Source organism: Euprymna scolopes, chromosome 4, assembly GCF_053919585.1.
Source record: "Euprymna scolopes isolate OS-2025 chromosome 4, ASM5391958v1, whole genome shotgun sequence".
Classification (NCBI taxonomy): Eukaryota; Metazoa; Mollusca; class Cephalopoda; order Sepiida; family Sepiolidae; genus Euprymna; species Euprymna scolopes.
In genome coordinates, this window is record NC_136485.1 from 140,903,886 (window position 1) to 140,917,296 (window position 13,411).

Sequence of the window (13,411 nt, forward strand, 5' to 3'; positions counted from 1 at the left end):
CCCCCATTAAAGAAATGCATTTGGCAAAATAATATAAAAGTATAGAGTTACTTTAAATCTTAATGTAACTCTGCAATAAAAATTCGGCTCTATAAAACGCTAGACACAATGTGACCCGTTATGTCACCGATTGAGCTAAGTTTAGATTTTTTGAATTTGTCAAAAATGAATTTGCTAAGAAAGTTAAATATAAAAATAAAATGATAAAATGCAAAACACAAAATAGTCTCTTTCTGATGACTATATATTTCCTATCTCTCTTTTTCCTCTCCAGGATACAAATTAAATAGTATCACAATTCGTGGTGATATTTCCTTTTGTTTCTAATGGATTGTTCCATATTTTAAAATTCTTTTCTTTATTATTTTCGACAGTTAATAAACAAAAAGTGAGCAAGAGATTGAAAAACATAAATAGAGATAGAGATAAAGAGAGAAAGAGGGGAGGGAGATAAAGAGAGAAAGGGAGAAAGATAAAGAGAGAAAGGGAGAGAGATATAAAGATAAAGAGGGAAAGGGAGGGATAGAGAAAAAAGAGAGAAAGAGAGAGATAGAGTGTGTGTGTGTGTGTGAGAGAGAGAGAGAGAGAGAGAGAGAAGGAGAGAAAATATTAATAAGAGATGATTCCCTTTGTGATATAATTGGAAATTGCAACTAATTGACACAAGTAAGATGCGAGTTTATTTTCAAATATAACTCATTCCCAAAACTGAGTAACATTTTGGAATATATTTTGTACGACTAAAATATATAGGTAAACGTTCTTAGAGAAAGGAACGTTAAATAACACAGCTTTAGTATAAATAGATTCGTTAATTTAATACGAGGAGCGTGCGTGTAAATCAATGTTTGCGGGCACAAATGAACTATACTACTTGACTTTTACATTTGAACGTTTATTCAAACCAGATATGATTTTCTAATCGGCACAGTAAAGGCTTAAAAATTGCTTAAAAATTTCAAATACCTTCTTTAATAAATAAAAAATGGCTACTAATCTGCTGTATCCGATAAGCAAACATTCTTTGCGTTTATGAACAATTTAAATGTATGCTAACTTCAATGTACGATGATATTCAGTAGAACCCTGGGATACAACATTAAAAATTAGTAACAAAATGCAGTACAGTATATAATACACGTGTATATAATCAAATAACATTTTAAATAACGCCGTAAAGCGGGGAAAATACCGTAACCAGGGACCGGAAAAACATCGTATTCTGCACTATAACCTAAAAAAACAGTATCTTAGAGTTACCGTATCCCGGGGTTCTATTGTATTTATTTTATGCTGTTATTACTTGGCTGAAATATTTGTATATCGTGTCGAAGTGATTGTTCTTATACTGTTTGTTATAAGTATTGGTTGGCAGCTTCAAACGTATTCGCCTTCCAACTATTTAGCTATTTTTCATTAGTGTTAAAGTTAAGTTGTTTTTTATTTTCAATATTCTATATCAATAAAACAGTAGATGTATGTATGTGTGTGCCTATCTATGAAAAAATATTTAACCGATAAACTCTTAAACTACTGGTCATATATCATATATCACTGGAATTAACAGGTAATAGTAACTATACATCCAGGACGGTTTATAATGAGTGAAACCTTCGTTGGATGGATGAACAATGCGCACAGAAATATGTCGGCAAGATGAAATGCAAAATATTCATTTCAACTTGCCGACATATTTTTATGATTTTTGAGCATGCGCAAGTTCATTCCTAACTTGAAGTGGTTTAATTTTAAATCTTTATTATCTATCTGTCGATATCTCAAACGGTAGAGAACGCGGCTGGAGCGCTAAATGCTTTGGTTTCGATTCTAGCTGATGGCACAGAAGTAATTTTTTTTACTTTTGAAATCGGTACTATATATTAGGTACAATATAATATTAAAAAATTGGCTCTGTAATCATAAATATGAAATCTGCATGAATTAAAATATATTTAAGAGAGTTTTACGACCGAGTAAGGCCGGGAGGCCCCCGTTTGTTTATTCAAATATACAATATACAATGTTACGCCTTGGATCAGCTATTCAGAAGAGAAATAGAACAGGCATAAGAGACAAATAAGACGGACAAAAGTCGCTATTCCGTTCAGCCTCTTATAGATTACTGGGGTTTCCATTAAAAATAGGAAAAAGTTATAGCCCGTTGACCTAGAAGGAGTGTTTTATACCAACTTGATGATTAAATATGATGTAATTTGTGCTAATTTTTGCATTAAATACCAATCCTATTAATCCCTCGATGTCATAATACTTATGGAACGTTACATACGTTTACACACGTTATAACATGTAGAAACCCAACATGTTGTAGACTCCGTCTCAAAGTGGTCAAGACAATGAATAGGAAAGAAATTCAACTCTCTCTTTCAGGTTTATACAACAGGCATTTATTTCCACCTCTTTAACGTGATCGTCACCCTCGGTCTGTATACGTTCTTCTTTTTATTATCTTTTTCCTTGTCGTGACGTCATCGCGAATACGGCTCGATCATGTGAATACAGCTGCCATACATGCATCCACGCTTTGTTACGCTTACTTTGCCACATCTTATAACAAAATTTCAGCCAGATCGACCCAGTAGTTTCCCAGAAAAATTGGAACTTAACTATTAATCCCTAACTGTGACTCGAACTAAAAATATAATAATTAATTCGCTGCATTATATCATAAAAAAAGTCCATACAAAATCAATCAGACCGGCCCAGTAGTTTCCGAGAAAGTGTGGAACGAACAGACAAGCAGACAGACAGACAGACAGACAGACTAAGATGAATAAAATATAGAATATCAAGAATAGTGAAAATAATAAAAAATTCAACAAATCAAATTTATAACTTCTCCACCACGAATGAAATACAACCGTTTCAAAAAAAAACAAAAAAACAAAACAAAACTTTTTAATGTTATATATTATTTTTACAATAATGATGGCCATTAATATCAGCTATATTTAAATTTGATGCCTTCAAAGTCGTTTTCTTCCTTTATATTCAAATTGCATTACAAGATAAAGCGTTCTTCCATCGTTTCGTAAAGAGTCTTCGCATTAAAGATTATATTTATTCATTTTGCCCACGTTCTTAATTTTGATACAGATATGAGTTATAACAACAAAACTGTTTATGAGCACTTTTGTCGCTGAAATGAATAAAAGAATGTAAACGATTCCTCTTAGTGTAAGAAGGCACTGCATTGGTCGGAAGTAAATAAATAATATCCCCCCCCCCAAAAAAAAACTCACAATACCCACACATATGATATAGCACTAACTCCGGCTGATACTACACAAAATAGTCAAAAGGGAGATTGAAAGACCGAAAAAGGTCCACCGGAAGCGCATCGCCACCGGAAGCGAACAGAGAGTACTCAAAGCTTAATGATACTCACATTCGATTTTTATTATTTACTAGCGTTGCCCGGGTGTTTAGAGGTGTGTGTTCGATTAATCAAAGCATAAGAATAAGCGAAGTAAATATTTTTAAATATTAAATATTAAATTATTAAATATTTTTTTTGTTTAAATGCTATATATAAAAAAATGTTAAAACTTGAAAATATCGAAAAAAAACACAAAAAAGACTAACGTAAAGCAAACGAACGATGTTAAATGTAAAAATATGAAAAACAAAAACAAAAAAAAAAAGAAAACGCGAATGTGATGAAAAAAACCCCCCAGAAAAACGAACGTTAAAACTTAACAAAAAAGAAAAAAAAAATGGCTTAAATAACCCTGTTTCAATATTAAAATTTTAAAAATCGAAAAAAAAAAAAAAAACCCACCTCACACCACGATTCAAACTTACAACCTTTAGATAATAACGCCGATCTCTAATCAAGTGAGCTAAGACGACGTTGGCGGAATCGGGTAGGTTTTTTTAATATTTAAACTAAATCATTTTCTGACGTCATTTGCGCATGCGTAGGAGCGAACTTGTCATGAGAGGACGGTTTTTGCTACACCGTCACTTTACAAAACTGATGATGTTAGGGTGGTACCCAGCGTTACCCGGGTGTTTGGAGGTGTGTGTGTGTGTGGGGGGGGGTAAAGAACTTCTTACAAAATCGGAAAAACACAAACAAACAAAAAACAGCCAACGAACGTAAAACTTCTTTTAAAAAATCGGAGAAACAAACCCCCTCTCCCCCAAAAAGGACGACGTACCCGGCGTTGCCCGGGTGTTTGGAGGTGTGTGTGTGTGTAGGGGGGGATAAAGAACTTCTTAAAATATCGGAAAAACTCAAACAAAAAAAACAGCCAACGAACGTAAAACTTCTTTAAAAAAAATCGGAAAAACAAACAACAAACCCCCTCACCCCAAAAAAGGACGGCGTTGCCCGGTTGTTTAGAGGTGTGTATGCAGGGGGAGGGGAAAGAATAAGCGAATTATTAACCCTGTTTAAACTTTTTAAAAAAATCGGAAAAAACAAACAAATAAAACAGCGAACGGGCGTAAAACTACTTTAAAACAATTGGATAAACAATAATCCAAAAAAAGGAAAAAAAAAAAAAAAAAAACAGCGAAAAGCGAAAAAAATGTATAAATAACCTCGTTTCAATATTAATGTTTAAAATCGAGAAAAAAAGTGATAACTGGGATTGAACCCGAAACCTTTAGATAACGACGCGGTCACTTAACCCATCGCGGTATGGACGCGTGGATGAAAGTAGGTCGGTTTTTATAACATTTAAAAATAATTCAATGTACAACATCTTTTGCGCGTATTGACGCATGCGTAAAGCCATCTTGTCATGAAGATACCATTTTTTTTCACCCCTCCCTGTAAAAAAGAGAGCCGTTAGGGATGAAGGAATGAATGTTTTTGTCCAATTTTTCGATATTTGTCGGCCGGAGGTTCAAGCTTTAGAATGATACATGTATGGCGAAAATTCGTGGCCTGTGTCGAAAGTTTTTGCGAGACATACAAACACACATACATACATACATACATACATACATACATACATACACTCACATAATTACATAATATTAGTGGCGATTGTGTCCCACGGTTTACTCTAGTCACAATAAATATATCTTATTGTTATTGAGGTGATTCTTGAATAGCGATGGTTAATGCACGCAATGATGACACTAAACAGATCGTTCCCAGTGGTGAATCATCGATAAATGACCTAAAACGTTAGAACAAAAAGGTATGACGTTAAACAAGGTAGACAAAACAAAGATGAGTCGAGATTCTGAATGACGTCACTTTTTGTCGAGCCAAGAGGAGAAACGAGGATTCCAAATGAATTTGTTCGTAGGAGTCGTGCAATAATGGAGTCTGTTCATGGAAACCACACGGGACAAGACGTATCTAATTCTGTGAGGAAACTTTGAAATCGCCATGAGTGAAATGCCCATCCTCCAAGCTCTTTATTAATGGTCCACTCCATATTTCAATATTGAAAAATAAACAAAAGACAGAAACGCTTCTCCAATTATGGATAGTTGAGTTAATTAATTCGCTAAGAGAACTGTAAATGACGTATACTAACTCATTCGAGCCACTGCTGCGTGACACTTAATAGGAAGTAGACGGTGTCAATCGATTTCGCATTCCTGCTGGAAAAAGTTCCACAAGTTATTGTCCATTTCATTCCATTTCAGTATAATAAATAAGAATATCAATTTATTTACTTCAATGAATATATCGCGCATATTTTTTTTCAGATAAATGTGTTAAATCAGATATTTTAGCAAACTGTTTCTTTTTCAAATAAATGTGTTCATTTTCGCACAATGTTTTGATAAAAAGAAATAAATGTTAAACATTAATTAATGTACGGCACAGTCACATTGGCAACTGGTTCTCGCAAGATTACCGAAGTTAAGCAACGTTGAGCCTGGCATGTACCAGATGGGTGACCATTTGGGAAGGCTAGGCACTGTATGTATCTTCTGGCACCCTCACCCCGAAAAAAAAAAAGAACCTTTCGCTACAAAAGCATCTACAAAGTTGTGGATTGCCTATGCTCCCCCAAGGGCTATGGATGGATGAAAAGATTAATTAATTTCCGTGAAAATATGTCTGTAAATAAATATATTAAAAAAAATATGTATATTTTAAAAAATACCTAAATAAACATATATATTAGAACAAAAAATTTATCCGATACATTCATAAAAGTAAATAAATAAATATATTTAATAAAAACAATTTAGGTGTAACGTTACCCACGCGTTTACACACGGGACCCACACGTTGTATGCAGTCTACGTTGCAAGGAATGTTGTAACAACTAGACGCCTTACTTTTGTAACAACGACATTTATTTCCGGACATTTTCCCGAATAACCGGGCATCATGCTCCTTTTCTCTGACCACTGCCCTCTTGAACGTCATCCATGTCTCTAAAGTGCTGAACGTGGTCGTCAGTCTGCACACTCGCTCCTTTTATAGCATTTTTCTTCGCACACGGCTCGACATTTGCATACGGGCGTCCGCGCTCTGTTACATACGGGCGTTTCTTATTTATTATATTCAAAGTCACTACGGAAATGAAGCAGACAAATAACTCGAGGAACTTTTTCAGCAGGGATGTGAAATTAACTGCCACTGTCTACTTCCTATTAAGTAATGGCTCGAATGAGTGAATATGACTTATTGCCAGAAAAGTTTAGTCTCTCTCTCTCTCTTGTGCTAGTCAATTCTCTTCAGACGTATCCCTGTAATAAAGCGCGTATGAGCGCGTGGGAAAATATCAGCAGCAGCTGTAACATAGCTGGCTTGCGATGATATTAGCAGCAGTGACCGAAAAAAAAAACGCACATATGCAAATAAGGAAGTGTGTGCGAGTTGGTGGGTGAAGAAAAAGAAAAAATGGACACCACATGGTCATAGAAGAAAAAGATAAAAAGGAAACCACGTCGTCATAGAAGAAAAAGAAAAAAGGACACCACGTGGTCATAGAAGAAAAAGAAAAAAGGACACCACGTTGTCATAGAAGAAAAAGAAAAAAGATACCACGTGGTCATAGAAGACAAAGAAAAAAGGACACCACGTCGTCATAGAAGAAAAAGAAAAAAGGACACCACGTCGTCATAGAAGAAAAAGAAAAAATGGACACCACATGACCATAGAAGAAAAAGGAAAAAAGGACACTACATGGTCATAGAAGACAAAGAAAAAAGGACACCACGTGGTCATAGAAGAAAAAGAAAAAAGGACACCACGTGGTCATAGAAGACAAAGAAAAAAAGGACACTACATGGTCATAGAAGAAAAAGAAAAAAGGACACCACGTCGTCATAGAAGAAAAAGAAAAAAGGACACCACGTCGTTATAGAAGACAAAGTGCAGTTGAAAAAGATGGACGTGTAGTAAAATCAACGACAAGAAATGGCTATCTACGACCGGAGTGTAGTGGAGCAGAAAGAGAAAGACATGTTTGGTGAGATGGACATGTGGTCACTTAGAGAGAGACTTTTCAGCTGGCATCGAGACGAGGAGAAAGAAAAACGGTAATAAACAACTTGTGTTAAAAAAGTAAAGAAAAGCCGAGTCATGGTTATTTTCTTTCTTTGTGTGTTCCGCTCCGACGGTGCCGGACGGCGTGGAGGTCCGAGAGAATCTTGAGCTGTAATGAACACGCTTCGAACGTAACCGGCAAGTTACACCCCCATCAGAAACGCAATTCTCTCCAGAATTAAAACCCTAACCCAAACGTCTTTTGTCTCTTTCTGCATGGAAATAAGTTTTATCTATCTAGCACCACTGATGACGGATCACAATCAAGAAAAAAATGACCACTGGCCGAAAGCAACGGTTACCAGAGAAGAAAACAGCGAGAAAAAGATAATTCGCGCATTAATTTGTAACGGACATTAAGGTTGTCACGGACATTAAGGTTGTCACGGACGACTAAAGAAGTAGAAAAAGATTGAATGCATAAAACGCCAAAGTCGCGTAAAAGAGAAGAGACGATAAATATTCCCCATACAGGGTGAGTCACGCGAAACGGATTTTCTTGGAACGCTCCTTGCTACCCATAAGTAAGGGATAGGGAGTGAGAAGGTAGTCTTTAAAAATAGTTTTGAAATATTTGCAGAGTTTTGTTTTCCTTAAAAACGTCCGTTTCCCGTGACTCACCCTATATAAGAGAGTTTAGTAACGAAAACGGGTTATAGTCAGCAAGCGTACCTCCTAACTTCCGGCGTAGCGCTACCAGAAGCGGTGACAAGACAAATCAGTTCCTTTACTTTTATTGTTCTTCAGTAATTTTTATTGTGAAGCGATTTATTGAAATAAAATACCAGAAAAGGACGTTATTGAAAAATATATGATATAAATTAACAAACATATACAAATAAAAATAAGGCAATTCGTCTTTATTTGCACTTTTAATAACAAAATAAAAAAGAAAGTTTTTATTTGATAAGAAATATATGTTTATGAGATTGTAAAAATAAAAGTTTTCTTTTTGAATTTCAAAAATGAAAGATTTTTTATTTGAATTTATATAATAAATATATGTTTATGAAAGAATAAAATAATAATAAAAAAAAGAAAGATCGGAAAAACGTAATGAAAAAAGAGTACATGCACAGGGGAGATATAGGCAGGAGACAAAAAATAGCGATGGAACCGATTTGCTTTGTCACCGTTTCCGGTAGCGCTACGCCGGTAATTAGGATGTACGTTAGCTGACTATAAACCCGAAAACGTAACATTATCTGTGAATTCTTGTTGCCTTGCTTGTATTTTACAATGAAGATGGTTCGTAACCATACGATGACACAACAATGGAAAAAAAATTAGGCGATGCAATGCATAGAAAGCTACTGGTTTGATCTGCAAAGAATCACTAGAAAGAAATAAACAAATAAATAAATACTGTTATAGTACAAGCCTCGGCTGATAACTACACAAAGTGGTAGTGAAGGATCAAGGAGGAGAAAAACCTCGGAGAAAAAGCACTAACCAGACCTCCACTGGACGAGTGCGAAGAGAATTTGGGACATTGGTTTATCAATAAAAGTGAAGAGTACTGGGAATCTGGGAAAACTAGTTATCATCCAAACTTGATGGAAGACCATCGGTCATGGTCAGTGAGTAACCACTGATGATGACCATTATGAATGGTCCTAGTTAGTCAGTAAATATATAAATATATATAAATTAATCATCGGAAAGCGACAAGAGAGACAAATGGCTTCGTGTACACCGAACAAAGACTACTAAAAAAAATATTGAAAAATAAACAAAGAACAGAAACGCATGCAACACGCTTATCCAATCATGGATCGTTGAGTGTATTTAAATATCAGCCAAAATCACAAACAAACATGGTTGAGATGAGAAGATGGTCCACCTATAACTATGCAAATGAAAGCAAATTGATTTGCAACAGCTAACGTAAAAAAAAACGGAGAGCACTCATTGGGAGAGACAGAGAACCTCGGCTGTTGTTATCAGTCCGCAATCACTGGTAATTATTCACGTGAGAATGGCGAGTATAATAAAGTACGAAAAAGACAATAACAACAACAACAAAAAAAAGGTTTTATCCTCGCCCCCTCCTCCCGCAAACCGAGATTAACCATCCTTGCAGTAACCTGGTCCCTATTGATTGCGGCGTAATGCTCGTTCTGTGCAATTCTAGAAGGTCCACTTCTCCCAGGCTTTCTCTTTGAGAAGGGGTTATTTTATTGATAATCGCCTGAGGCGACCTTACCAGGGAATGCCGAAAAGATGGCCGCGGCATTTTTTTTTTTTTTTGCAGGTCAGAGTGCGCCTCCTCATAGGGTACTGATCTTCTAAATCCCACTTTTCGACCCCGGTGTCACTAATCTTACAGTGGGAGAGAACTAATTATCCTATAACATGACCCCTCCCCCCACCAACAAAAACAAGAAATAATAAATAAATGGTAATAATAAAAATAAAAGCGTAATAGCACCAGCACCGATCGTTAGAACGGAACATGGCCGCGAAGAGTGGAAAGTAGTACCATCCAGACCTTAATTGGGATTTTAAAACCGTTTTAAAGATTTTTCTTACAAAAGAAAAGAAATGTTTTCTGTGAAATATTTAAAAAAAAAATGCAAAAAAAAAAAAAGAGAGAAAGTTTCACTGTAGAAAGAGGTTTTGAAAAATGTCAATAAAAACTTAAACAAATGTTGGCAATATGAGGTTTCGTAGGTTGAATAGGCAACATGGGTCGACCGATGCTGACATCACGTGGAAACTTCAAATTGCGAAATGCAGATGTGGGAACGAAATGCATTTTAATAATACAATACAAGAATACAGGGTTTTACTAAAAATGTACGGTCAAAAATTATGCCCGATCAATGTACGACTGCTTGCTATTGCTGTTTGTCATATAGAAACAACGTGTAAAGTTGCTTGAATCAGCAGGAGCCGAATGGGACAATTTAGTCGTGCCGGATTTTGGCACGGCCACCGAGAATAAGAAGGTTGAATACCGGAAGCTGTCTATACCTACAACTTAATTAGGAAGTGACGTTACGTTTTCATATGCATTGGCCTTCTTTCCCGGTAGCCACGATTTTGGTCGCACGTAAGGGGGTTTACTAAAATTGTTCGACTAAATTATGTACGATTATTTGGCCCTGTTACTATTTTGCTATTAAAGCAACTTCGACACGAATGAACTACTGAATTCATCAGCGAAAAAATATTGTAAAATTCTATTGTGGTATTATTCAAATAAACAATAAAATGAATTTATACAAGTTACAGGCGAGAGTTTATTTTTTGGCAAATATATTTTTAGATTCATATAAAAAGAATTTACAAAAATTATTAACAAAAAATTCTCTCTTAAGGAAGATAGAAAATAGATAGATAAGAATTTATTCACATCGAAACAATTATTTTTTTTCCAATTCTGTGTGCTACATTTTTTTTTCGTTTTTTTTTTTTTTAAATCTTTGTAAAAAAAAATAAACAAGTTTATTTTTTTTAGATTAGTCGTGACTTTCTTTTACTAAGTATGCACGTAAAAATTAAACATGATTTTATGTACGTCTTCAAATCCTAAAAGACTGAGACAATTATTTGGCACGTTGTATTGGAAAAATAATGCTCAGTCGTTAAGGGTTTAATTAGTCAACGCAACTTCGACAGTTTCAAGTTTAATTTAAAAAAAAACAAACAAAAACAAATAATAGTAGATAATAATGATAAGGATTTCTTTTACCTTTTTACAAAGATTTTCTAGTGTTACATTATTATTGTGTTACAGAATTCAAATTTTAAATTAAAAGGTCACTTGTAAAAATTAATTTGCAAAGAAAAAAAACATGGCTGAAAGTTGTGAATTCGTTTTGTTTTTTTATTTCAACAATAAAGAAATAAACTCGTTTATTATATTTTTTTACAAAGATTTAAAAAAAAAGTAGCACACTGGTTAATTTATTTATTGTGGATTATTATCCTCATCTTTCTTAGTTTTTTTTACATAGGCATCACCACATTATCAAGGCCAAGAGGCCACTCAAGGATAAGGGTTAGTGTACAGTAGAAATTGGACAATATAGTAATCATTAGTAAGGAAAATTTGGTAAATTTGATAACATATATGGAACGGCTCATCAAGAACTTATTTACGTTAGACTTGAACACAACCATATTGTAGTTAGCCGGAAAGCAGGAAAACGGAAGACAATTCCACAGGCGTGCAGTTCTAAGCAAGAAGCTTTGTTCATGGAATCTACGTTTAGGTTTAGGCACAGATAAAGAGTGGGGGGAATTATTGATAGTGTTTACAGCTAGACGAGTGTTTCTTGTGAAAGATTGGCGAGGGGAGACCATAGACTGAAGCTCAGTCGAACACTTTCCATGAAAATAACGATACATCAGAGACAAACTCGCAACATCTCTTCTGTGAGATAGAGGTTGCAAGGAAGAGAAAATGACATCTCCTACGAGGCTACGAAGTCTATTTTGAACTCTATCAAGGCTGGACAAGTCCTTTCTAGCAGCTCCTGCCCAGATGTGGCAACAGTATTCCATCCTTGGACGTACCTGGTTCTTATATACATAGAGAATAGCATCAGCAGTGAGATATCTACCGGATCGATAGAAAGATCCCACCATTTTTCCAGCGGCATTGGCAACAGATTTGATGTACGTGTTCCATTTAAGATCAGGAGTAATGGTCAAGCCCAGAAACTTGTCAAAACTTGAGGCCTCCTGAAGACGAGAGCCATTCATTTCTATTGATGCCAGATGTGGATCAGAATGTTGATGATGTAAAGATAGAAGCTTGGTTTTAGATGCATTAAAAGTAACCAGCCACTCCTTTCCCCATTGTACTATGTGCTGAAGATCAGAGGAGAGAGAATTGGAGAGAACTTGGTTGTTTACTGTCTTAGATGTGCTACCATAAATGGTAGTGTCGTCAGCATAAATGTCTACAAATAATGTAAGGATGTGATTCGGAAGATCATTTATGTAGATCAGGAGAAGAGTTGGGCCCAGGATGGACCCCTGAGGGACACCGGCATTAATACCGTGAGCTTCTGATTTTTGCCCCTCAACTACTACTCTTATGAACCTATCAGAAAGAAATGATTTAATAATTGAGAAGACATTTCCAGCTATACCATAGCTAGAGATCTTATGAAGTAAACCTTTATGCCATACTCTATCAAAGGCCTTAGATATGTCAAGAGCAATTGCCCTAGAAAGGTTGCCTCCGTCGAGAGATTTGCTAATCCTATGAGATATAACTGTAAGCTCATCTGCTGTAGATCTAGCAGAACGGAAACCATATTGAGTGTCACTAAGAAGGTTATTTTTGTTGAGATGGTTGATTACTTCTGTATTTAACACAGATTCCAGCAACTTACTCATGAAACACAGGAGACTTATTGGCCTGTACTGAGAGGGGGATGAACGATCACCTGAATTCTTAAATACAGGGCATACTGATGAAATTTTCCAGGGAGATGGGAAACTATTCTCCTCAAGACAACGTTTAAACAGTTTTGTAAGTATGGGCACTAGTTCAGGTTGAAGTTTTTTTAGTACTATAATTGGAATACCGCCAGGGCCAGTTGCTTTACTGGAATCAAGGTTTTTGATTAGCTTGGCAACATCACGTACAGATATACAGATATACGTTGAACTCCTAACCTCCTAACTGCATTCTGATATCCATAGTTGTTGTCGTCTCACCACGATTTTGGCCAAGTAAGCCTCTAGCTGGCTTTGGGTAGGATTGAAACCGCTATCTTCAGACAATTCTCACTTGGAACCGTAGAGATTCAACGTCTGTATCCACTGCGCCACGGACCCCGAAGGGAGATCGCGGTTGGATTTTTGTGGCACACTGGGTTGAAAAAAAAATGTCTCAGTCATTAAGAATTTGCCAAAAATAATCATGACTAAGTCGTTTTATTGTTTATTTTAATAAAA